Source organism: Symphalangus syndactylus, chromosome 19 (assembly GCF_028878055.3).
Source record: "Symphalangus syndactylus isolate Jambi chromosome 19, NHGRI_mSymSyn1-v2.1_pri, whole genome shotgun sequence".
Classification (NCBI taxonomy): Eukaryota; Metazoa; Chordata; class Mammalia; order Primates; family Hylobatidae; genus Symphalangus; species Symphalangus syndactylus.
Genome location: NC_072434.2, coordinates 14,428,409 through 14,453,949, shown reverse-complemented (window position 1 = coordinate 14,453,949; position 25,541 = coordinate 14,428,409). Strand labels below are relative to the sequence as shown.

At 39.5% G+C, this 25,541-nt stretch overlaps 2 long non-coding RNA genes across 2 annotated transcripts in view; one reads left to right on the top strand and one right to left on the bottom strand.

The window, feature by feature from the left end:
- Window positions 1-25,541, bottom strand: part of LOC129458502 (uncharacterized) — a 755,613-nt gene that overhangs the window by 36,077 nt on the left and 693,995 nt on the right. The gene's annotated exons all lie outside the window — the stretch shown is intronic.
- LOC129458503 (uncharacterized) lies at window positions 14,099-20,754 on the top strand. The gene is made up of 4 exons (XR_008649643.2): window positions 14,099-14,222; window positions 14,630-14,765; window positions 15,301-15,557; window positions 20,651-20,754. It is a non-coding gene; the product is annotated as an uncharacterized lncRNA (long non-coding RNA).

Below are 25,541 nucleotides of genomic sequence, written 5' to 3'. Positions count from 1 at the left end.
AAGCTCACTCATCTGTTCTAAGATAGCTTCAGAAGTCACGTGACATCACTTCCACCACATTATCCATGTGACACAGTCACAAGCCTGACCAGGGTAAAAGGAAGGGAAATAACCTTTATCTCTTGATGGAGAGTGGTGAGGTTCAGGGAGATTATATTGTAAGGAAATATCACTATGCCTTTTTTTTTTTTGAGACAGGGTCTTGCTCTGTTGCTCAGGCTGGTGTACAGTAGCATGATATAGCTCACTACAGCCTTGAACTCCTGGGGTGAAGCAATCCTTCAGCTTCAGCCTCTTGAGTAGCTGGGACTAAAGGTATGTGCCACCACTCCCAGCTATGTGCCATTTTTGATAATTACAATCTGCCACAAAAGTCAATTTATTTTCCTTATAGAAATGATGTATTAAGATTATCCTTGAAAAATAGAGTTGCATATGAATTGATGAGCTAAGTGAAAGATATATTTATCAAATGTATTTAACATATATACGTATATATTTGATAAAATTGTTCGTCTTTTAATACTCAGGTTGCCTGGGCTGAACTGAGCTTCTTTACTTTGAATTTCTTTTTATTTGTACATATTATGCCTCTGATTTTGGTCTTTGTATCATTTCCCTGGATCTCCTTACAGAAGCAAGAAGTTAGACCCAGGCAAATCTCTGAATCAATCAGACCGTTGAGGCTTGGGATGTTAAATGAGATGGTTCAATGAATCACAACTCTTTTACCACAGATATGGGCATTTGAACACATGCCTTTGCTAGTGTAGGAGGGAAAAATGAGCTGTGTCCGTATGGATAAAGACCAGATGGGGATGTGGCTCCATGCCTTCAGCATGACTTGCTCCACACCATCAAGACTCATTGGCATGCATCTGCATTCTTCTCCCTGCCCATGGTCAGTTTTTGAAGAACTAAGTATCAGTAAGAAGGTAAGCAAGAGACAATAACTGGTGGGCATTAATTAAGTCCACACTGGGCTGACTCCAGCAGAACACATGTCTAATGGCTACACAGAGAGGAAAGAATAAAAATCAATCTGGTTAATGTTATTCTGGCCTCTGCCAAGGGATGAGGAAATGGACTTATCATGCTTTGAAATGTAATGCAAGCTTGGATATCAGGATGATAGACAGGATAAAATACAGAGAGAACTGGTTTTCTCCATCCTCCAAAGCTCCCTAAAAGAGCCAACTTCCCATTTGACAGACCAGGTCAATAAGGCTGTCTTTTCTACATTTTCATAATGATAACTTCAGTGTTAGTACTCCCATCACCATTGGACATGAATAGGCATCCCTTGGCACTAGTACTGTGGCATGATTCTTGAGCACAAAAGTTGGCCCCAGTCAGAATAGAGGCAGTAGGCATGAAAACAATCATTCCAAGAAGGGCTAAGCAAACTTCCAGACACCAATTATGTAGACAGCATCCAAGAGATCAGATCTCATAAGTGCCTCTTCCTACCTGGATCAGCAGAATGATTTTGGTGGTTGAATGGGTTAAGGGAAATATTAAATTAGCAATCAGGAGGTTTAGTTTCTACTTGTGAACCAACTACTAATTCAAGGCCTCAGTTTATGCATCTGTTACATGAGGAGGTTGGTTTTCATACTCTCTGAATAATTCCCATCTTTGTCGTTCCCCTGTGACCTCTCTCATATGGTCCCAACCCTGTTTATGTGAAGTGGGTGCCAGCTTTTACCCAGGCTCCCAAGCTAAAGTGAGACTGTGCAAGGTCCTGAATGTGGAAGTTTATTTTGTACCACATGCTATATACAATTTCTAGCTTTAGGGACTCTAATCTTGCCACTAGAAATAGACTCTCACAAAACATTTCTGCCAGCAGGCTAATGTCAAAATCATCTGAGGATAATTCACAGGCACACCTGAACAGACCGAGGAGGGGTTGGCTTTCCACAACAGAATCCTTCATGGAGAGAATGCTTGGTGAAGAAGCTTCCTACAGAAAGGTTTTTGGGACCTGGGACATGCCTGCCCTGAAAGAGATGGGAAGGTTTTAGAAATGCAGCCCTATTGTGCAAGCCTCCCCTCCAGTGCCTGCATATTTTTATCAAATGTATTCCCAACCTCAGTGAATAAAATGTGTGAGATTATAGAGGAAACACTTGGTCAGTGATGCTTTCCTAGGACCCATTTCATTTTGTTTTTGTTTTTTTTTCCCTAGTTAGCTTATTGTCTTAAAGAGGTGTCACCTACCTCTCTGTGTCTAGTGGCTTCCTCTGTTAAATGGGACTGCCTTTCTCAAGGAGTGCATCAGTCAGAGTTCTCCAGAGAAGAGATTATATACCTATTGAACATATACAATATCCTATTGGTATTTATGTTATAAATAAATGTATATGTATATAAAGAGGTATATTTTTCTTGGCTCACAAGATGATGAAGACTGTAAAGTCCCACAGTCTGTCATCTGCAAGCTGGAGATGCAGGAAATCCAGTGGTGTGGGCTGAAGGCCTGAGAGCTAGAGGCTGGAGGGATAGATTCAAGGCCAAGTCTGAGGACCTGAGACCAGGAATGCTGGGGCAGTAGATAAGAGTCCCAGCTCAAGTAGTCAAGTAAAGTCCAAGTTCAACCTTCCCTCTGCCTCCCTTTTGTTCTATTCTGGCCGTCAATAGATTGGATGATACCTACCAACATTGAAGCAGGGATGGTGGGGGGTGGGCATCTGCTTAACTCAGTCCACCAATTCAAATGTCAAGTGCCAGTTTTTTCCCAGACACCCTCACAGACACACCCAGAAATAATGTTCAACCAACTATCAGGGGATCCTATGCCCCCATTAAGTTGACACGTAAAATTAACCATCACACAGAGTGAGATATTAATTTTACATTTTAAAATAAGATTTTGTATGCAAAATTCTTTGAAAATGGGATAGTAGAATATGATTTTAAGGTACTGTTATTACTGAGATATTAGCTTGCTCTAGAAACCCCGGGAGTAGTTTGGATCAGCGTTTGGTGCTTTTCAGGTACGAATGGAGAGATCAAAGTCAGAGATTTTTGACTTCCAAAGCAACCTGAGCACTTAGGGCTGAACTATTTAAAGCCAGCACCACAGAGGGAACAGCAAAGGTGGAGACAACCTGCAGAGTCCAGCCTTTTCAAAGGAAATAATGAACTATTCAGTTAGCATTCTGTGGGCTTTAAAAAATTGGCGGGGGGGGTGGGCGCGGGGAAATGTTAGTTCAGCCACTGCTACTGAAAAATGCTCACTGTTCAACTTGCCTGCTGCAATTTAAGCCACCAAATAATTCAGAGCTGCTACAGATGCTGGAGTCAAGAGTGTTGCAAAAAGCATCAGCTTCCCCAGCTCCTAATCACATTTTAAAATAAAATTGGAGCTTTCAACCCAGCCTGGGAGCTGTTCTTTATATTCTTCAAGGACTTACATAGCCACCCCGGAGCTACTGGACCTTTGTCCATGTCTGGTTTTGAAACTTCTTCCTTTCCTTTGGCACTTACAGCCTAGTAGGTGAAAGGTGGTGGGTTTAGCTGGTTCGGATTTTAGTGAGAGTCCCCCCTATGAACTGAATTGGGAAAAATCTAGTTATCAAATACAGGAATTGGGCTCAATGAGCCTACAGCAAGCACTTACTAAGAATCACTATGACCCCAGCACTGTATTGTTGCATTAGTGGAGACACCCAAGAAGGTGCCATGGCTTTCATAGTGAGAAGTAATAAGGGATCTTTAAGAGTAGGGAGGATTCATTGAAGGTCCTGGTTGGATTTCTCTGGAGTCCCTTTTAGGAAGTTATGGCCTCAGGCCTCTGCTTCTCTGGCTATGCTGACATGTTTTTGTTCACAAGAGAAAATTGTCCTGGTATTATCTATGCCCTGTCCTTATGATTTCAGCATCTGGTCTGGACTCTCCATCTCCCATTCCTTCTTTAGCCCATCTGCTCTTATTTCCCAGCAATTTAACCTATTCATTTCCTCTTCTTTGCTTCTCTTGTTCATTCTAGTTTCATCTCTGGCTTGACTCTCTTTGAATTTCTTTCTCACCTTCTAGCCAGGGACTAAGTTCCAACCTCTCCATGCAACTCTATCACGTTGCCCATAGGGCAAGGGGCTTCTGTGCTCAGCCATTTCTTTGATAATCATAGTCAGGCATATGTTGGTTAGAGTAATCTCTGATAGCAAAAAGCTAAACCTTCACTCATTACCATTTGCTGGTAGAAGTTGAAAGGTGATGACCTTTTGGGAAAGGAATTCGGGATTATATATGAAGTTTTATTAAAATTATGACAACCTTTGGCCTAAGACTTCTACATTTAAGACTGCACCTTAATACATTGTTTCTTAATAAATAACTATTTTACTAACACATAATCTAAAATAATGCAAGTGTCTAAACATGATTAAACTTTTGAGCATGGTTAAGTAAACTTTTTGAAATATAATGTAGCTTTTAAACATGTACTGCATAAATATTTCTTTAATGAAGGAATAACACTAAAGGTTGTAAAAGGGGTCAGCTGTTCATACCTGATTTATTCCTTTTCAGTCTCCTATTGAAATAGCCATGAAAAGGCAGAAAACACAGTCTGAACGACACCAGAAACTAATGAAATCATTCAATGATAGCATTAAAACTAAAGTGAGTTTCATGAAGGAAATATTCTGGGAGGGAGAGTGTCTGAACAAGATAGAAAAATCGTTCAGACACATGAAACGAAACAACTACATTACACCTACACTTGGGATATGGAGCCAAGGCTACAACTAGATAGCTTGATCATTCTTCCTCCTGCTATAAGAGAATGGATTGGTTTTTTTTTTTTTTTTTTTTGAGACGGAGTTTCGCTCTGTCGCCCAGGCTGGAGCAGCACGATCTCGATCTCGGCTCACTGCAAGCTCCGCCTCCCGGGTTCACGCCATTCTCCTGCCTCAGCCTCCCAAGTAGCTGGGACTACAGGTGCCTGCCACCATACCCGGCTAGTTTTTTGTATTTTTTAGTAGAGATGGGGTTTCACCATGTTAGCCGGGATGGTCTCGATCTCCTGACCTCTTGATTCGCCTGCCTCGGCCTCCCAAAGTGCTGGGATTACAGGCGTGAGCCACCGCACCTGGCCAAGAATGGATTTTTGAGACACGTAAAGATACTACTTCCATTGAAGCTCCTCTCATCAGTAATTATTTTATTTCCAACTTCTAACTTTCAGCAATATAAAACTACTATAGCTGAAAGAGGGGCTTATGAATTGTGGCAGTGAAATATATTTTTACATAGGTAAAAGCTCAAAAACTATGCCACCCGTGTATTCTTCCTGAAAAGGTTATTCTAAGGTACAATCTAGCTGACAGATACTGTGAAGCAAGTGTGGGAACTCAAGAAAGATGAAGTTGGAGTAGAAAAGGATTGCAAGTACAATTCTATCAGTTCACATGCATAGTTATGTTGAAATATTTAATTATTGTTTTAAAAAAGTACTAAAGTAAAAATAATCTGGAAAGTGATATACAATAAAAATAATATCTAGTTTTATAACTTTATATTATGTTATAAAGATTGTGTAATGGTGAGCAGAAAGAAGTAAAATTGTACTAAATTCCTTACTTTACATTAATATGGGCTAGCTTTTATCAAAACTATTAGAATTATGAGAACAAAGTGATAAAAACATGTTTGACAATTCAAGAATATAAAAATGGACACAAATTTTAAATAATATAATGAATAAAAAATTAATAAGGACTTTAATTGCTATCAATCAGACTTTAGTCTATAAAATTAATCACTTTAACTTAATCACTAATCACAAATTAGTACTCCTTTCCAAGTGTTTTACAAAAATTTACAAAAATTGGCCATACACTACTTTAAAAAGAATGCCAATAAATTGAAAGGGACTTATACCAAATGTTATTTCAGCATTTATTTTCTCTTGTCAGCCTCTGTAACCCATATCCAAGTAAAATCACACCCATTGATGATCTTCTGAAACTCAAAGGACATATCTTGCCTCATTTCTATACCTGCCATGATTCCCAGCATTTATGGCTTGAGAAGCTTTGAGTATAAACACAATTTTGTTAAGAAGAATAAATCAGAATATCCACTAAGAATGTAGAACGTTGTAAAGAAAGTTGCTTCCAACCTAACAAGAAGAAAAAGTGGACGATCTACAAAATCACAACTTTTCTTGAACCCATCAGAGAGTTCACATGGCAGGGAAACCAGTTAGTCTGAAGTCTAAAGAAAAACAGGCACCTTTTGGCAGATACAGGATACAAGACCTGGCTTATTTGGGGCAGAGGACAGAGGACTGAAAGAATGTGTGGTACAGCCATGAAAACAAATAAGATTTCAGCTAAAATTTTAACAAATGGCTAAAATCAGAGTGTGAGCTAGTGTGAGAGCATAGAGCCATAGATATGAGGGAGTTTCTAACTATTTGAAGTTTCTTTGTTTTTATTTTATTTTTTTGAGATGGAGTTTCATCCTGTCACCCAGGCTGGAGTTGGTGGTGTGATCTCAGCTCACTGCGACCTGCACCTCCTAGGTTCAAGCAATTCTGCTGCCTCAGCCTTCCAGGTAGTTGGGATTACAGGCGTGCGTCACCATGCCCGGCTAATTTTTGTATTTTTAGTAGAGACAGGGTTTCACCATGTTGGTCAGGCTGGTCTTGAACTCCTGACCTTGTGATCCGCCAGCTTTGGCCTCCCAAAGTGCTGGGATTACATGAAGTCTCTTTGTTAACCTCATGGGGGGTTCATTAGAAAGACTGGGAGCAGGGCATCCTATCTCAAAAAAAACTATTGTATTGCAGGCTTGGGGAAGGGGAGCAGCCATTGCTGCAGGAAAGAGGAAAGACAACAGAACTCTGCCCAGGTCCTTCTCCCCCAGGGAAAAATAAGCTTATGTCACTAGGGGATGGCTGGCAAATACTATCATTCTGAAGTGAAGCTAGAAGAAAATAGAAAAAATGCCTACCCTTAGAGGAAAGACAGGAAACCATCCTGGGCCCAGATCACTGGAGATCTACCACTAGGGGAGGAGAGGGATCACTGAGAAAGTCCACCCCTGGAAGCCAGGAATGCTGGGCTTGCCCCAAACTGAGGCTGAACAGAGGTGATAGAGAATACCCTTCCAGCCCCCACCACACCTAGGCTATCAAGCATCAAATAAGAACAAGTAACAACAATTTACTGTGTGAAGGGACGAGATCATAGAAAAAGACCCTCTTCGAGGTATAGATTCATAGAGAAAACCTAAAGCTGAAGGCCATACAGGAATATTGAAAAAAATCCACCAGCAGCCCAGACCTCACACTAAGTACAAGGAAATATTAGAGGAATTTGAAGCCAGTGTTATACTGAGGGTAACTTTTACCATGAAACTGAAATCTTGACTAGTTCAACAGATGACTAAATTGACTTAACTCTGCACACTAAAAGTCTAGCAGAAGTGTTCCATTTCCAGGCACAAATATCATTTGACTCAGTCTCAAGTGTTCTGTACTCAATGTCTGGCTTTTGACCCAGATTTACAACACAAAGAGTAAAACAAAACAAAGCAAAACAACAACAACAAAAACACTGTCAAGAGGCACAGCAATCAACAGAATCACACACAGAGATATATGATTCATATAATGGAACTATTAGAGAAATAATTTAAAATAATTCTAATTAATATGTTAAAGCAAATAGTAGAAAAGGAGGACAACGTGCATAAACAGATGGAAAAATTTCAGCAGCAAGATGAAAATATAACAAGGAATCAAATAAAAACACTAAAATAATATTAATAAAAACGGTAAGAATAAAGAATGCCTTCTATACTTGTCAGTACTTACAGGCCATTTGATTTTTTTCTCCAGCATGCCTATCAGTACTCTAGGCTGGAGGAAAAAATCAAATAGCTTAATAGGAATTACCTAAACTAAAACATAAAGATTAAAAAAAAAAGAATGTGTGAGAGACAGAACATTCAGGAGCTGTGAGAAAGTATCCAATTGTCCGATATGCATGCAATTGGGCTTCCAGAAAGAAAGGAGAGAGACCACTGAAAATAGAAGAAAAATTTAAAAGACAATGGCTTACAATTTTTCAAAATTAATAACATACGTCATACCACAGATTCAAGTTCAGAGAATATTAACATTATCAAAAACAAACAAAAAGCCTAAATGTCTTATAGTCAAACTAAAGAGAGAATCTGGAAGGCATCCAGAAGGGGAAAAAAGGCATATAACATACAGGGGACAAATATAAGAATACATCAGATTTTTTTCATCAGAAATTACACAAGTCAAGTGACATCTTTAAAATGCTGGGAAAAAAAAAAATTTTTTTTAAACTGTCAACACAGGACTTTATAAAGGTGAAAACATCTTTCAAAAATGAAAGTAAAATAAGGATTGTTCAGGCAATCAAAAATTGAAAAAGAAGTTACCAACTAAAATGTACAATAAGAAATGTTAAACGAATTTCTTTAGGCAGAAGGAATGTCATACCAGACAAAAAATTAAATCTACACAAAGGAATGAATAATGTTAGAAATTATAAAAGTGAAGAGTTATACACTGAGAGATGTTAAGTTTATTACATGTCACTTTTACCTCAATTTTTAAAACATGCTTTATTACTGATGACACTAACTTTGATTATTTGGTATTACAGGCAGAATTATGTTCTCACCCAAGAATTCATATGTGGAGATCCTAAACCCCAGTAGCTCAGAATGTGACTGCAGTTGGAGGTAGAGTCTTCAGAAAGGCAATTAGGCTAAAATGAAGTCATTCGGGTGAACCCTAATTCAATATGACTGGCATCCTTATGAGAAGAGGAAATTAGGACACAGACAACAGAGAAAAAAACATGTGAAGGGACAGGAAAAAGACAGACAGCTACAAGCCAAGGAGAGTCCTCAGAAGAAACCAACCTTGCTGATACCTAGATCTTGGTTCTAGCTTCTAGGATTCTTAGAAAAAAAATTATGTTGTTTAAGTCATCCAGTTTGTGGGCTTTGTTATGGTAGTCCTAGCAAACTAATACACATACATGTAAAGGGGTGATTGCCAGGTTTCTCTACATTTATTATTTTTCCATTTGTAGTTATGAGTATCATGTGGAGAGATACTTCAAAACTATGTAAATATCTGTATCATACTTTTGCCCGTGATCCAAAGCCAGGTCCTACTATGCAGTGGACCCAAGAAATAATAATGTTTGCACATAAATGAAGATTTGACTTCCTATATCAATGTTTCTTGCTTGCAACAGCTTTCCAGCATCAGTGCCCTTCTACTAAACCCAACTCCTACTTCACCCTAACACCATGTTCAAGGAAAACTAAGGGTGAATAGGCCTGCACTGCTGCCTGGCTAGGAGAGAGTTCAGCCCTTATGAGGGAAAAAGTTAATACTCTGATGGGCCTTTATAACTTCAAACACTCTGTAGAAGTAAATGCATATAACTGATGTCTAATTGTTCCTTTCACTACTACAAATAGGTCTGGTATTCTCTGAAGCACATCTCAATATTTTTCTGCACTTCCAGATTTTGATTCAGATATTTTCATTCTCTTTCAGTTTATCTAGTATAAATCTTATACTGTTATTTGCTATCACTTTAGCCTAACCTATGCCAGAAAACATTTACTAAATATGACCATTTATTCTAGAGAGAGATAAGCTAATATAGCTTGTATGCTATGTGTATTGGTTCTCTTTTTTTCCACTGAGACAGCATAAGAATGAGGAAGTCTTTTACTTTTTAAGGATTGTGGTTGAGCAACAGAAAGAATGTACTATCAAAGCTGTGAGACTTTGTAATATATGAACAATGTAGGACAATACAGATAAAAAGTGTTTCAATCAGAATTGAACCAGGAGTCACATATTTGAGTTCCAGCATTAACTTCATCATTATTAATTGTTGGACCAATCACTACACCCCTCTAAGCCTGTTTCCAATCCATAAAACAGGAAAAGTAATAGCTGCGTTTGCTTTCCTGTAAAATATGTGATGGGAAGAGAAGGATCTACATCATGCCCAAGGTGGTTTCAGAGACCAAAATAATGTCCCAGCAGTGCTTGGAAAACAGTTCAGTGACATATTTTTTAAAAATTTAATTTTTACAGGTATATAGTGGCACATTATGAGGTATGTAAGATATTTTGCTATAGGCATACAGTGTGTAATAATCACATCAGGGTAAATGAGGTATCCATCACCTCAAGCATTTATCATTTCTCTGTGTTACAAACATTCAAATTATATTCTTTTAGTTATTTTCAAATGTATAATAAATTAGTGTTGATTTTAATCACACTGTTGTGTTATAAAATACTAGATTTTATTCATACTATCTCACTGTATTTTTGTACTCATATACTAGTTCAGTGCTATTTAAATGAAAGAGTTTTCCGTGTGAATTGTTGTTGCTGTTTTTGAAATAGAAAGCAGGGTCTCACTGGTGTATAACCCAGCTTAGGGTCAGGACATGGATTCAGGCTTTTCTTTGTCTCTTCTAATATCAGAATTCAAGAGGAGATAAGAGTCCCGGTACCTAAAAGAGAACCTGCCTTCTTCTATTTCCCTGTTCCCAGCCCACAGCCTCCAGTTCACACACCAATGCTACAGGAGTTTTTTTCTCCCCAGGGGCACAGTGGACAGTGACTATAGGGGTCCGCTCCCCAACTTCATGAAGCGTAACTCATTCTTGGGTGGGCTATTTTCCTCCCTGACCATTAAGCCTGATATCACAAACAAACACAATTTGTAATTAACTTAAAAGCTAAAATCTTTAAACCAAGCAAGAAGCAGTGAAGATGCTCAGGATTAAAATGATTTGTGTTAACAGTTCCCCTACTCAATTAGCCCTGTTAGGTTGTAGTTACCACCTAATAAAAGTTGAAAGCAAGGGCATTCCTAACACTGCATTGACTTTCAGCCCAGCAGGAAAAGGCATCTTTCAGCTGGGAAGCTACTGAGTTACAGCGGTTGCTTTGGGTAATGTTATTCTAATACATTCTAACTCAGAGATGTTAGCTATCTTATGCTAAAAAAAATGTTATAAGAGGATATTTAAGAAGTCTATAAATCAGTATTCATTGTGGCACTAAAGATGCTAATTTTTAAGGAGGATAATGTATGGCATTTTGCTAGAATTCTATATGACCATTTTACTGCAGCAGAGTTGTGGAGATAAAAAGAGTTGTTGCATTCATTGACTGTAACTCTCATTTATGAAGGGAAATGCACTTGCGTATCTTTTACCAGAGGAAATGTAATTGTTATTCATGTTGAGAAAGAGGTTTATTAGCAAATTTATCATAAAGATTCAGATAGAAATAAAGGCATTTGGGTTATTACAAGATATTAATTATGAATGTCAGCCAACTACAGTAGTAGGTTTCCTTATGGTATAAGGTGCAAAATTATCTGCTGATTTGGTGGCTGCTTACAAACACAGCAGCTTTGGTCTGAGTTCAAGATTTTCATCACATGTATAAATACCCATACAGTGTTCAGATTATGCCTGTATGTTTCTAAGTATGAGGGATCCATAGCCAAGATTCCCTAATTATAAGCTGTTCCATAAAGTTCCTTGTTTTTGTTTTCCTTCTAAGTGACAATAGCATTTTAGAGTGACTATTCACATTTATTCATTCAGCAGGCATTTACTGAGTGATTTCTGTTTCTAGGAACTCTGTTTAGATCTGGGAATAAATTTATTAACAACAGAGACACAGTTTTAGCCCTCATAGAGGAGGAAAGACAGACAAGAAAATGGCAACATGCTGTGTTACATAGTATGATATGGATGTGCAGAGCACTAGAAAGATTCTAGAAGGGGCATCAGACACAGGTTTGGGGGTGGTCAGAAAAGGTTTCAAGGAGGATCTACATATAAGCTGAGACATAAAGGGTAGATAATAATTGGTTAGGCAAAGAGAGAGTAGAAAACTATTTTAGGTGGGTATTAAACTGTGAAGAAGGGTCTGAAGGGCAGAGAGAGTCAAGCAGCAGCTTAAAAACTGAGGTTCAATATGTTGGGAGCATCGCGTTTGAGTATAGGGCTGGGAAGAAATGAGACTGATGGAGATAGGCAGGAGTTGGTCTAATAAGAGAGTACATATCCTGTTAGGCAGTCTGTGTTCCATCCTATGAGTCTGAAAGGTTTTAAGCAGGGTAGTGAAATGGTCAGATTAGCTGCAATGTGGGAAATGGATTGGAATGTGACAAAACTAGAAGTAGTTAGGAGGCTATTGAAATAACCCAGATGCAAGTGGGAAATTTTGTGGCATAAAAGATTATGGCTTTTATTTTCTGCATGAATTGGAAAGAGAATATCTGAGAATGAGATGAAAGGAGAGGTGGTGTTCAAAGATTTGAGAATAGTAGGGAACAAATTCTAACTAGGGAAACAGAAGGATTGCTAGGCAGTCCTGAGGGTCCCCCTGGTGATGCAGAACATAAATTTATAGTGGCATCTGTATCATTGCATGATTTTCTTCATGATACTCAAAAGTACATATGCAATATGTTGCTAGTGGGAAGCTAAACTCATGGATCAAAAGACAGGAGGAAGAGACGAACAACGGAATCAAACTGAATAAGTAGCTAAAAAAATACAAAATGGGGCTAAATGATAGGAAGGAAATAGTGAGGTCCAGGATTCAAGACCTGAGATCAGACAACATGGAAGGTTTAAGAGGAGGGCCAGCTAAAGGAACGCATAAGGCATTGATCTATCACAAAGGTTAGCACATCACTGATGACTTAAATGCCACTGGAAATACACTAGATAGACAAAAATTTTAAATTTTAGGTTCTTTTCAGGGAGAATCCTAAGTGCGTTTTGAACCTCTGCGAGTGAGAAGTCTGAAGGGTGAAAGGGATACCATCCATTTCTGCTTATTTCCTGTGTCTCTCCTTTGTCTTTTGATCTCTTCCTGAGATGCTAATTACGGTTTAAGAACTCTACAGGGCCAGGGCTGGTACAGCGAAAAAAAGATAAGGGAGCAAGAAAAGTCTTACTGGACTAGTACTATACTAAGATGACATTAGTGCTCTCTGAGCTTGGCAGATAGATAGGATGGATGGATGGATGGATGAATAGATAAATAGATAGATAGATAGATAGATAGATAGATAGATAGATAGATAGATAGATAGACGGATGTAAAGATGGATGGATAGATAGACGGACAGACAGACAGACAGACAGATAGGAGAGATAGATGGATGGAAAGACGGATAGATGGATGGATGGATGGATAGATAGATAGATAGATAGATAGATAGATAGATAGATAGATAGATAGATAATAGAGAGAGAGAGATACATGTATATCTATATATAATACTGATTCCTTCTTCCATGGGATGCTCTGTGGAATTTTCAAACATACCTCCTCCCCATCACAACACTGAGGATCTCTTACCTCCAGTTCTCTTAACATAGTCAAATGTATCTACTGTTGTTAGCCAATTATGATTCCTTCCCTCATCCGTGAACATCCAGAGGTACACATTCAACCTCTTACTGCAGAGATCTCATTGCACCTCCAGGAGTCTCCTGGGAAATATCACCTATTGTTCATGTGGCCATATCTAGTTCATGAGCAAATGCACAATCTGGGTTGGCTGTGATAGCCATGGAGGTGTTCTACTCAGATTTCCCTTAAAAGAAACTGCTGTGACTAGCATAGCTGAGCTGCTGCAATTTTGTGTTCATCGAGGAATTTATCCCAGGCCACGCTCTCCTGGGCTACTCCTGCACAAAGACTGAGCACGGCCGGGTTACTAGAAAACAACCAGTACTACCTGATGCAGGATTTGTCAAATAGGCAACCTCAGCTCAAGGGCTCTCCATCAGCCTCGCTGAGGCTTTCTCAAAACTAAACAGCAGCCTCAGCCTCTTCCTACTGAATTCTTCCATCTCCCTCTCCTTTCACAGGTATTAGATGTGGGGGAAGGCTCTTGTTCTCTGTTCCTTTGTCCTTCATAGGTGGTTCTTCCATAAATATCTTGCACATTTGAGCCCATCTTGGCATCTGCTTCTTGGAAGACTAATGCCACAGTTACTTCCCAACAGAAATTCTACTTATCCTTTAGAATTCACAGGCCCTACTGAATTCTTTTAGAATTCAATCCATTATGGACCCATTCTCCATACCAAACTCTACAAATAATCTTCTGTCTTAAGAGCACCCAGGATGTGTTTTCAATGGTATGGTAAGACATGCAGACATGGAAATGACCATCATGGAGGAAGAAGTTCGTTATACTCATAGATCGCAGACACAGGAGGCACAGTAGGCCATGCAGGGCCACAGGGAAACACTAGGGTTTGTCAGAGGCAGAGGGAATGAAGTCGAGAAGTGGCCAAGAGTCTTTATTGTGGTTTCTGCAGGAAAGAGCCATCAGGAAGGGTAAGCAGATTTAGGATTAACTAGTTTAAATGATTTCAGCAGGCTGGTGTGGAGACGCTGTAGCTGTCTGGCCCAGGCATGATTAGGGCAGGGGAGTAGTGCCCCAGAAGATGAGAGCCTGATAAAGAAGGCACTTGAGGGCATGAGCTCTAGATTGGTGGGTTTGCATATGCAAGGCATGGTCCTAATTAAATTGTTTGCTACCTCTAGGAATTAGCTAGCCCTGGGAAAGACAGTCCCTCCAGAGTTAGCAAGACCCCAAGATGTCAAAGATAAAAATGCAAAAAATTAAAACTCCATGATTAACACAACTTTGAAGTCCTTCTCACTTGGCTTTAGATGAGGGGTAAGTACTCTCCCACATCTATTCCATTATGTGCATGTGAGTAAGGGTGATGGTGGGGGAGAGAAGCTCACAGCATTTTAACAAATTATCTCTCTATAAAAGTCCTTTTCAATTTCTTTTGGCCTCTCCAATCTCTTTTATAGACTGAATGTATAGGTAATAAAAATATGTTATTTTTTCCGTGAAACTGATTCTTCTATGCAAACCCCACATATGTGGTCTAGAACTTTTCTTTGCTCTTGAGCCATACTTGACAGAGTCCCATTTTTATATCCTATTAACACGGCTTTACTCTTGATTTCCCTATATCAGCAATGCTGTTTTCCACTTCTTTGTCTGAAAATCTTGCCTATTTTCAAAGTTTCAACTAAAATGTCATTATATGTCTGAAGATTCCTTCAACTGCTCCAGCCAAATGTAATTTCACCTTCCTGCAAGCTCTCATAGATCTTTACTTCTCATTTTCATCTCTATATCAGCTTCTCTTAGTACTCGTACTGTTTGTAAGCTTGATTTTGTTTTGGTTTTGTATTAGGCAACATCATTGCAACAAGTCACACTTTGAGAACTCAGAGAATATGTTTGTTCTGAAAATCCGGGAATTATTGCCAACCCATGGTTGTCTCCATATGTCTTGGGAAAAATAGGAAAAGGATTTTTTGAGTTGGTGGTTAGAATCCAAGACACAAAGATTCAGGCTCTGGTGGAAAGATTACATAAGCTATTTTGGCTGACATAAAAGGTAAGAGCAAGAATGCAGAGGATTTCTATCAACATAAAGAAGAGTCAAAGGTATGCGACTTGTTTGAGTTCAACGATTCTGAAGCAGAGGTACTACAACTCCTTAGCATTTGCAAAAGCAAAGACTTGACAGTGAAAATTGTCATAAAAATTTTTAAGGTAAAATAAAAAGAATAGTGGAACACTCATAAAGGCAAAATTGCTATTTTAAATTTATCCTAAAAGATATCAAATATTTTGTTAAAGATCTAGAAATTCAGATAATATGTATAGGTGTAGTGAAGGAAAAAAAAAGTCAATGCACTACAATTAGGAGTTTAGAAAGAGATCTAAGCATATGTGAGAACTTGATATATGATTAGAGAAGATATATAAAATCTGTTGGGATCGAAATGATGCTGAAACACTTGTCTTTTCATATAAAAAATAAAATCAAATTAGATTTTCATTTCAACCAAACTCAAAAACAAACTCCAAATGTCTATATGAATTAAATGTGAAAAAATCTTTTAAAGTATTAGAATACAATATAAGAATAAATAGCAAAAGCTTGAAATAAGAAAGCATTCTTAACTACAATAATAAAATAGAAATCTTCAAAATGTAAAATTTCTGTGGAACAAAAGACACCATAAACAAAATTAAGTTATATCACAACCTAAGATAAAACATTTACAGCATATATAGCAGGCAAAACATTAATATTCAAAATATAATAACTTTACAAATCAATTTAGAAAAAGACAAATAGGAAAATGAATGAAAGATACAAAAGGCAATTCATAGAAGATGAAGCCCAAAGAGAAGATAAATATTTAAAAAGTCCCACCTACCTTTAATCAGAATTAAAATACTAACAAGATACTCTTTAGCCCCCAGGTTGGCAAAGATATTTATGTCAAAGCTACCAAGCTTTGGCAGGGAAAAGGAAAAATGATAACTCTCAAACACTGCTGGTAAAAGTATAAATTGGCACAACTGTTTTGAAGTACAATTCGGAAATATCTAGTAAAATTGTATATTTGTATAACCTATGACCTGGAAATTCTACTTTTAAGTATATACCCCAGAGAAATTCTCCCTCATATGCAAAAGAAGCTATCTTCAAAGATAGTCATTGAAGCATTGTTGGTTGTAGCATAAAAAAGAACAAAACAAAAAGTAGAAAAAAATATATCCATTAGGCAAAGAAAGGATAAAGTGGTATGGGACATATTAAACAGTAATTAAAAGAGATAAGGTAGATTATACCTATGTCTCTATATAAAATGACACAGATCTGCTCAACATAATATTGACAGAAAAAGCAAATTTCAGTATGATGTTTACTGTATGATATAAATTTTATAAATTAAAAATTCAGTATGATGCCGTATATTTTTTATAAATAGATTCACATGCAGTTAAGGTTAAAAATATGGATTTGATACATACATATCACTATCACATTCACTGTCATGTTCATGATAGTGTTAACTTCTATAAGGAAAGGAAGGACATTGGAAGACAAGGAGAACTGAGAAGACTTTAATTTTAGTGGTGACATATTCTTTTAAAAATAAATTTCTTAATCAAATGTGAAAAATATTTTAGTGGTAAGCACCTAAGTGTTATTGTATCACATGCAATTTTTTATATTTAACTTTTTAAAACAATAACTTTAAAAGCTAGGAAGAAAAAGGGAAAGAGGCCCTCCCTCCTTTCTTTCTTTCCTTCCTTCCTTCCTTCCTTCCTTCCTTCCTTCCTTCCTTCCTTCCTTCTTTCTTTCTTTCCTTCTTTCTTTCTCTTTCCCTCTCTGGCCCAGGCTACAATCTACTCCGCTTGCTGCTGCCCACGCCGCGGACTGCCTGGGACTGCCGGCGCGCGCGACCGCTGCCTGCCTTTTCTCCTTTCGCTGCAGGCACGCATTCGCCATCTTGGCCACGCTGGTCGCCAGCTCCTGATGCCGAGTGCTCTGCCCGCCTCAGCCTCCCGAGGTACTGGGACTACAGACGGAGTCTCGCTCACCCAGTGCTCGGTGTTGCCCGGGCTGGAGTGCGGTGGCGTGGTCTGGCCTCGCGGCAGCCTCTGCCCCCCAGCCGCCTGCCTTGGCCTACCAGGGTGCTGGGATTGCAGCCCCTGCCCGGCCGCCGCCCCATCTGGGAGGTGGGGAGCGCCTCTGCCCGGCCGCCCCGTCTGGGAAGTGAGGAGCGCCTCTGCCCGGCCACCCATCGTCTGGGAAGTGAGGAGCGCCTCTGCCCGGCCACCCATCGTCTGGGAAGTGAGGAGCGCCTCTGCCCGGCCTCCCATCATCTGGGAGGTGAGGAGCGCCTCTGCCCGGCCGCCCCGTCTGCGAAGTGAGGAGCGCCTCTGCCCGGCCGCCCCGTCTGGGAAGTGAGCAGCGCCTCTGCCCGGCCACCCCGTCCGGGAAGAAGTGAGGAGCGCCTCTGCCCGGGCGCCCCGTCCGGGAAGAAGTGAGGAGCGCCTCTGCCCGGGCGCCCCGTCCGGGAAGAAGTGAGGAGCGCCTCTGCCCGGCCGCCCCGTCCGGGAAGAAGTGAGGAGCGCCTCTGCCCGGCCGCCCCGTCCGGGAAGAAGTGAGGAGCGCCTCTGCCCGGCCGCCCCGTCTGGGAAGTGAGGAGCGCCTCTGCCCGGCCGCCCCGTCCGGGAAGAAATGAGGAGCGCCTCTGCCCGGGCGCCCCATCCGGGAATAAGTGAGGAGCGCCTCTGCCCGGCCGCCCCATCTGGGAGGTGAGGAGCGCCTCTGCCCGGCCACCCACTGTCTGGGAAGTGAGGAGTGCCTCTGCCCAGCCACCCACTGTCTGGGAAGTGAGGAGCGCCTCTGCCCGGCCGCCCCATCTGGGAAGTGAGGAGCGCCTCTGCCCGGCCACCCATCATCTGGGAGGTGAGGAGCGCCTCTGCCCGGCCACCCATCGTCTGGAAAGTGAGGAGCGTCTCTGCCCGGCTGCCCCATCTGGGAAGTGAGGAGTCCCTCTGCCCGGCCACCCATCGTCTGGGAAGTGAGGAGCACCTCTGCCCGGCCGCCCCGTCTGGGAAGTGAGGAGCGCCTCTGCCCGGCCACCCCGTCCGGGAAGAAGTGAGGAGCGCCTCTGCCCGGCCACGCATCGTCTGGGAAGTGAGGAGCGCCTCTGCCCGGCCACCTATCGTCTGGGAAGAAGTGAGGAGCGTCTCTGCCTGGCCGCCCCGTCTGGGAAGTGAGGAGCTCCTCTACCCGGCCGCCCCGTGTCTGGGTAGAAGTGAGGAGCTCCTCTGCCTGGCCGCTCCGTCTGGGAGGTCTACCACGGAGGCCAGAAGCAATGTGGGAGCTGGACGTGGTGGCTCACGCCTGTGGTCCCGGCACTCTGGGGGGCGAGGCGGGTTGATCACTTCGGGCTAAGAGTTCAAGACCAGTCTGGCCAACTTGGCGAAACATGAAGAATACAACAGACAAACCAACCAACCAACTCAGTGACAACAAAACAGGTCTACCCTGGAGTCATACTCTAATTTTTTCTATTTTCCTCCCTTTCTGATCCTTTATCCCACTTTCTTTTTCTTCCTCTTCCTTCTCCCTCTTCTTTGTCAAATAGAGGATTGAGTTATTATCACTGATCCATATAAAGTCCCTCTCTCATTTATTTTAACTCCCACCCCCCATTTCTATTCCCCGACTTCCCATGTGCAACCTTCCTAATATGTTTGATACGCATCTTTTTGTTTGTATGTATTTTTAGAAAATGTTTATTGTTTTTGTATGCAAAAAAAATTAATAAAAAAAAAGAAAAAGGGAAAGAGGGAAGAAAATTAAAATAGCTTCTAGGGAAAATTACAGAAAAGAGAAGTGGCTTAAGGATTGGAATCTATATAAGAAAACTAGATAAAGATTTAGGCACAAATATCACTAAAATTTTCCTCGAGTTCTTGATTATTTCCAAGAGTAGTTGGTTATCTGCAGACATATTTAAACTGATTTCCTAAATGCATAGTTTGTGATTCACATATCTGTCTGTCAGCCACAGCATCTAGCACAATGTTTTACACATAAAAGGTGATATCTAGAAGTATGTTGACTGAATCAAATAAATCACCTTCTCATCAGGTTTCCCAAAAGGTGAAAAGATAATTTCCCCAGTCACTTAGAGGATTAGTTGCCCTTCTTGAAAAAGAGAAAGACAACCAGGAGAACGGCCTGGAATGGTGAACATTTTCCCGGAATGCTTTGAGGAGTCCCCACCTGCATGACAGCTGCTCACACAATGGATCTTGCAGACAAATAAAGAAAATTAGCAAATGGGGAATGGGCCAAACCCTCTTCAACGAAAAGGGAGCAATAAAGATATCCTGTCTAACTCTTCCTGCCGTAGATCAGTAACAAAATCTTATCTATGAATCACCAATCCTGGGTGGGAAATGCCAATCAACATTAATTTCGTGCTCTGAATGTCCTGGCAGGAGGGACAGGAGGCTATCCTGCTAAATCATATTTAAATTAGCCAAGGTGGGCAGCTGCCTCACAGATAATGCTGGTGGAGAACAATGCAAGACAGATGATTTACCAATTAAATGAATCAAGCTTCCCAAACACTGATGGCCTGAGGACTAGGGTGCCATGTGTTTCTGCCAGACACAGATCTGTTTCCATAACCAAATTAGGCTTCAGGTTTATAACTCATATGTCTAAGCCTCCCTACTTTGTCTCCCGCCCCCTACACACATACAAAGTAGATTGCATGTTAATGAACAAAGCTCAGACTCTCCATTTCTCCACTTGTCAAAATCTCTTTCACCTTCGCAACCAACAGTAAATCACACGTTCTGCTTGAACAGGCACTCAGACAAAACCCCTGCCAAATGGCTATCATAGGAAAAAGGTCTTTGTCAGAGCATAGGCATTGTGTTTTAAAAAGGGAAAGATAGCCCACGTGGAAGTAGGAAGGCTTGCTCTGGCTATCCTTTTAAAAATGCAATGTGTCGGGTGCAAACTAGAATTCAAAACTGAATTCAAGCACCAGCTTGCAAGGGAGAGGTAAGCCAATGAAAAGCTTAGGGGATTATATAATAATAATAAATAACATTTAGGTAGAAAAGTTTGCAGTGTGCTTTATAGTATCTCTTGTTTAGTCTTCAGAAAAGTGTTTAATATTTTTATTATAATCTTTGTTTTACAGATGGAGAATAAGAGAAGTTAAGTGGTTTTCCTAAGATCACATAATTAAGACTTATTAATAAAAAGTTTGATGTTCTTTCTATTGTAACATAGTGTCTCTCCAAAATGTTTTCTAATTCTGAAATTCTGTGAGTATAAATCTAAATAGCACGAAACAATGGAGAGGCTATTCAAGACCATTTATAGTTCCTATCACAAAAAAAGAAAGAATGAGAAGACAGGAGAGAGCAAAGAATAAAACAAAAATTGAAACAAAAAATAGAAACAGAAAAGAATAAAAAAGAAAACAGAGCATTAAAAATGCATTCAGACATTAAGAGAGATTTGTTCACCTTGATTTTTGCTCAAAAAGGCAGTCACACGCCAATTCATTTCTTTCTCTTTTTTTTTGTAGAGACATAAAAGGCACACAATGAAATCTTAATAAATATATTGGATGTTGCAGCATTAACTGATGAGCCAGACAATGTAAAGACCTCAGACTACCAAATGTTTTGAAAGACGTATAGTGAATGTGAAGCTGTGAACCAAAATAGATTTTTAGAATCCTTGATTTGAAATAGAGCTAGAGAAAGTCTTTGAGACAACTGATAGCAAATATTTGAGTTTACAGCTGAGCAAATGGAGAAAAGAGAAGTGACATGTCAGTCCAACAAGTGGCAGAATCAGAACCAGACCCCAACCCTTGGGTCTTCTGTCCCTCCTGGCACCAAAGGCACCTGTCATAAGTAACTTGAGTTTCAGAGCAGAAGGAAAAGACTACAATGTCCCAGGCACTGTTCCAGACACTTTTTAGGGGACTCCAAGACACCTTGTGTAATGCCTATTTTAAGTAGCTAGAAGATTCTATAGCATGGGAAACGCCCACTGAAGGCAAAAGTAAACATTACCTATTGTGGTTCTGGAAAAGAAAATCATCTCTCATTTATCTCCTGGAGCTGTTTGACGAACTTGGTAAATATATGAACATGGAAAGCCAATGGGTATACTTTTGTAAAAATCTTTGACACTTTAGCCAATTTTCTAGAAGATGTTTTAGAGCATATTAAGCATAGAATGAACAAGGGAAAACAGCTTCATTAATATTGTCTTTAAGCCAGTACCTTACACTTATACCTTATATATACTCATATAAGACATATAATGTACCTTATACAAGAAACAAAAAGTAGATTTTAAAAAAATGCTTTTCCTGTATGTTACATCAATAACAGAGAAACCTCCAGGATATTAATTTGGGAATGTATCTAATATCATTTTTAAGAGATTATTTTGAAAATGGCATACAATGAAGGCAGGTGGAGCTAAACCATTCCACGTAGTAATACACCAAGCTGATGTGAGTAAATTACAGGCTGTGAGACTGAGCAGATATCTAGCCTGTGAATTTCCATGTGAGCTTGTACAGGAAATGCATTCAAAGAAAGAAAAATAAATGCACATGATACCTATATGATGACGGGTTCACTATTAGTTACAATTTGTAATAGGGTTGTTGGGACCCTTGCATTCATTCTCTGCAATATGTGCTCCACATGCTGATATTGCGGCCAAAAGACCAGCAATTACCTGGACATGATCAGAAAGGAGGCTGGGAATGTAAGACATTATTATCATTCTGTATACAAAATCATGATGTGGCTGAAGCTGGAATGCTCCCTGTAATCTCAATGCATACTGCAAGAGATATTGTGTGACAGTGCTGAAGAAATTCCAGAGAAATCATGGAAATAAAGAAAAGGAATTAGCTTGGACTAACCTAAAATAACAGTTTGTCTATAAACATGAAGGTGACAGGGACTCAGCAAAAAACATGCAATGTGAAAGGGACAAATATTGAAATATAGAAGTAGGTTTCCTCTCACACACTAATTTTTCAACTCGAATGAGAGCATTTCAAGGAAATAAAAGCATTAGCTCTGTCTCTGCTACTAACTAGCTAATTGACCTTGAGTAGTTTCTTTAAGCTCTCTGGACTTCACTTTCTTCATCTCTCAGATAAAGGGATTAGAATAGATTAAGTCAAATCCAATGCATCAAGGTTTTATTGAGCAACTACTATGAAAATACTGAGAGCTAGAAAACTATATGACACTTGGCCTGCGCCATTAAAAAGCTTACACCCTTTTCATAGGAAGAGGATACATTCTAATTGCTGCATTAATACGGATTAGGATGTATTAAACATCACCCAGAGGTACTACATGCTGACATGAAAACCTGGGGGAGAAGGATTGCCTAATAAAGTGATTTCTAAAGTCCAGGGCCATGAAGGCAACAGACAAGTCTTTTTTTTATTTGCAATACCAAACTCAGTGACTGCTTCTTAGAAGGAACTTGATAAATAACTGTTGATCATAAAATATAGCATCTAAAATAAAATTTGAGAGATGAGTAACATTGTTTTTCTGTCAAAGATGAATTTGAGAAAATCACTTATGTTTAAGGGATTTACATAGAAAAATGTTTAGATGCAAGGACGTGTAAAGTATTTCTAGAAGGAAGAATGGCATGATTTGCCTGTAGTATAAGGTATTGTGACAGAATTAGAGGCTGGTGCTGAAAAAAAATAGGCTGGGAACACATAAAAGAGGTACTTGAATTTCAAGGGCACACATTTATATCTGAATCCATTTAACAATTCTAACCAAAAGATCAAAACTGATTAGTATCTAGTTTTTTGAAGATGGTTTAGAAAGAATTGAGACTAAGAAGCTATTTAAATGGCAAAGTTAGTGCTTAGTAATCCCAAAATTAGTGTTGTGGAATTTATTTATTTAATTTATTCATTCATTAATTCACCAGGGATTGAATGAAAGCCTCCTATGTATTAGTCACTACGCTAAGGGTTGAGGACTCAGGTATAAATGAGAAGTGGTTCTTGACTTTAAGGATATCAAAATGCATAGACTTGTAGTGAACAAGTTTTGTTGTTACCTATGAAACATCTATTCTCCTTTTCATTCTCAACAGTGCCCTGGTTTTACTTTGGGAGCCACCTTTCTCTTTCACGTGCTGTCTCAGTGGAATGGTCAACCAATGTATCCTACATTTTGGACCAGCAGAAGAAAGTAATGATAACGGAAAACAAATAAGAAGTGAGTTGGAGGGAGAAGGAGACTTTAGCATCTTCCTGAAATCAGGAAGAAAGTTTCAAGAATAAAGTAATCCATAGGGTCAAATACTGCAGTAAGTTTGAGTAAGATGAAGACTGCAAAGATGGTATTAGTTTGGTACTTAGGACGTTGGTGACCTCCACAGGTGACCTTCAGGAGAATTATCTGGGGAACTTGTTGATAGAATTTGTGAATCTCCACCTTTAGGGATGCTGATTTAGAAGGAGTAGGAAGAAGGCCTTAGGATCTCCATTTATAACCACCACTACTGATTATTTTGAGGCAGGTAGTATACAGAACACATTTTAAAGAAACACTAGGTAAGTATAATTTTCATTCAAAAGACAAAAAACATAAAGTTACCTAATTCAGGGACCATTTCAAAGACCAAATCAAATCAATAGCCTGGCTGATCTGATCGACTGTGCAGAAACTAGCCATTACCATGGCAAAGTAGGGAGGAACAGTCAATAAAAAGCAATTGATGTATTGTTCATATGTAAGATGAATGTAGACATGGATTTTGTTTCAAGTGATTTGGATGAAAAATAAAAGCTATCTAAGCTCAAAGGAAATGTATGTTTTTATTTTTTTAAATAACTCGATTTGCATTACTGTTTTAATAAAATGGGCATAAAATATAGCACATATATCTCAGGTCTTTCTTCTGCCGCATCCTTGATCGTACTGCTCCCCCACTAAGAAAGTTGGAGAAAGATAGATTAATTCCTTATTTTCATTGTTGCCACACTCCCCTGCATATCTTGACTGCTGTTGGGACTGGAACTAAGAAAATGACACCAGGACAAATGTTGTTGGGGTGTTTCCAACCCATTAGAATTAGTAAATATTTGAAATCTTGCTTGACAGCTGGTTCTTGGGAGATAGCATCTCCCTTCCAGATTTAACTCAAAAAGTATTTTTTCTTTTGGCTTAGGATTGACTTGGCGATGCGGGCTCTTTTTTGGTTCCATATGAACTTTAAAGTGGTTTTTTCCAATTCTGTGAAGAAAGTCATTGGTAGCTTGATGGGGATGGCATTGAATCTATAAATTACCTTGGGCATCACGCTACCTGACTTTAAATTATACTACAAGGCTACAGTAACCAAAACAGCATGGTACTGGTACCACAACAGAGACATAGATCAATGGAACAGAACAGAGCCCTCAGAAATGATGCCGCATAGCTACAACTATCTGATCTTTGACAAACCTGACAAAAACAAGAAATGGGGAAAGGATTCCCTATTTAATAAATGGTGCTGGGAAAACTGGCTAGCCATATGTAGAAAGCTGCAACTGGATCCCTTCCTTACACCTTATACAAAAATTAATTCAAGATGGATTAAAGACTTATATGTTAGACCTAAAACCATTAAAATCCTACAAGAAAACCTAGGCAATACCATTCAGGACATAGGCGTGGGCAAGGACTTCATGTCTAAAACACCAAAAGCAATGGCAACAAAAGCCAAAATCGACAAATGGGATCTCATTAAAGAGCTTCTGCACAGCAAAAGAAACTATCATCAGAGTGAACAGGCAACCTACACAATGGGAGAAAATTTTTGCAACCTACTCATCTGACAAAGGGCTAATATCCAGAATCTACAATGAACTCAAACAAATTTACAAGAAAAAAACAAACAACCCCATCAAAAAGTGGGCAGAGGACATGAACAGACACTTCTCAAAAGAAGACATTTATGCAGCCAAAAATCACATGAAGAAATGCTCCTCATCACTGGCCATCAGAGAAATGCAAATCAAAACC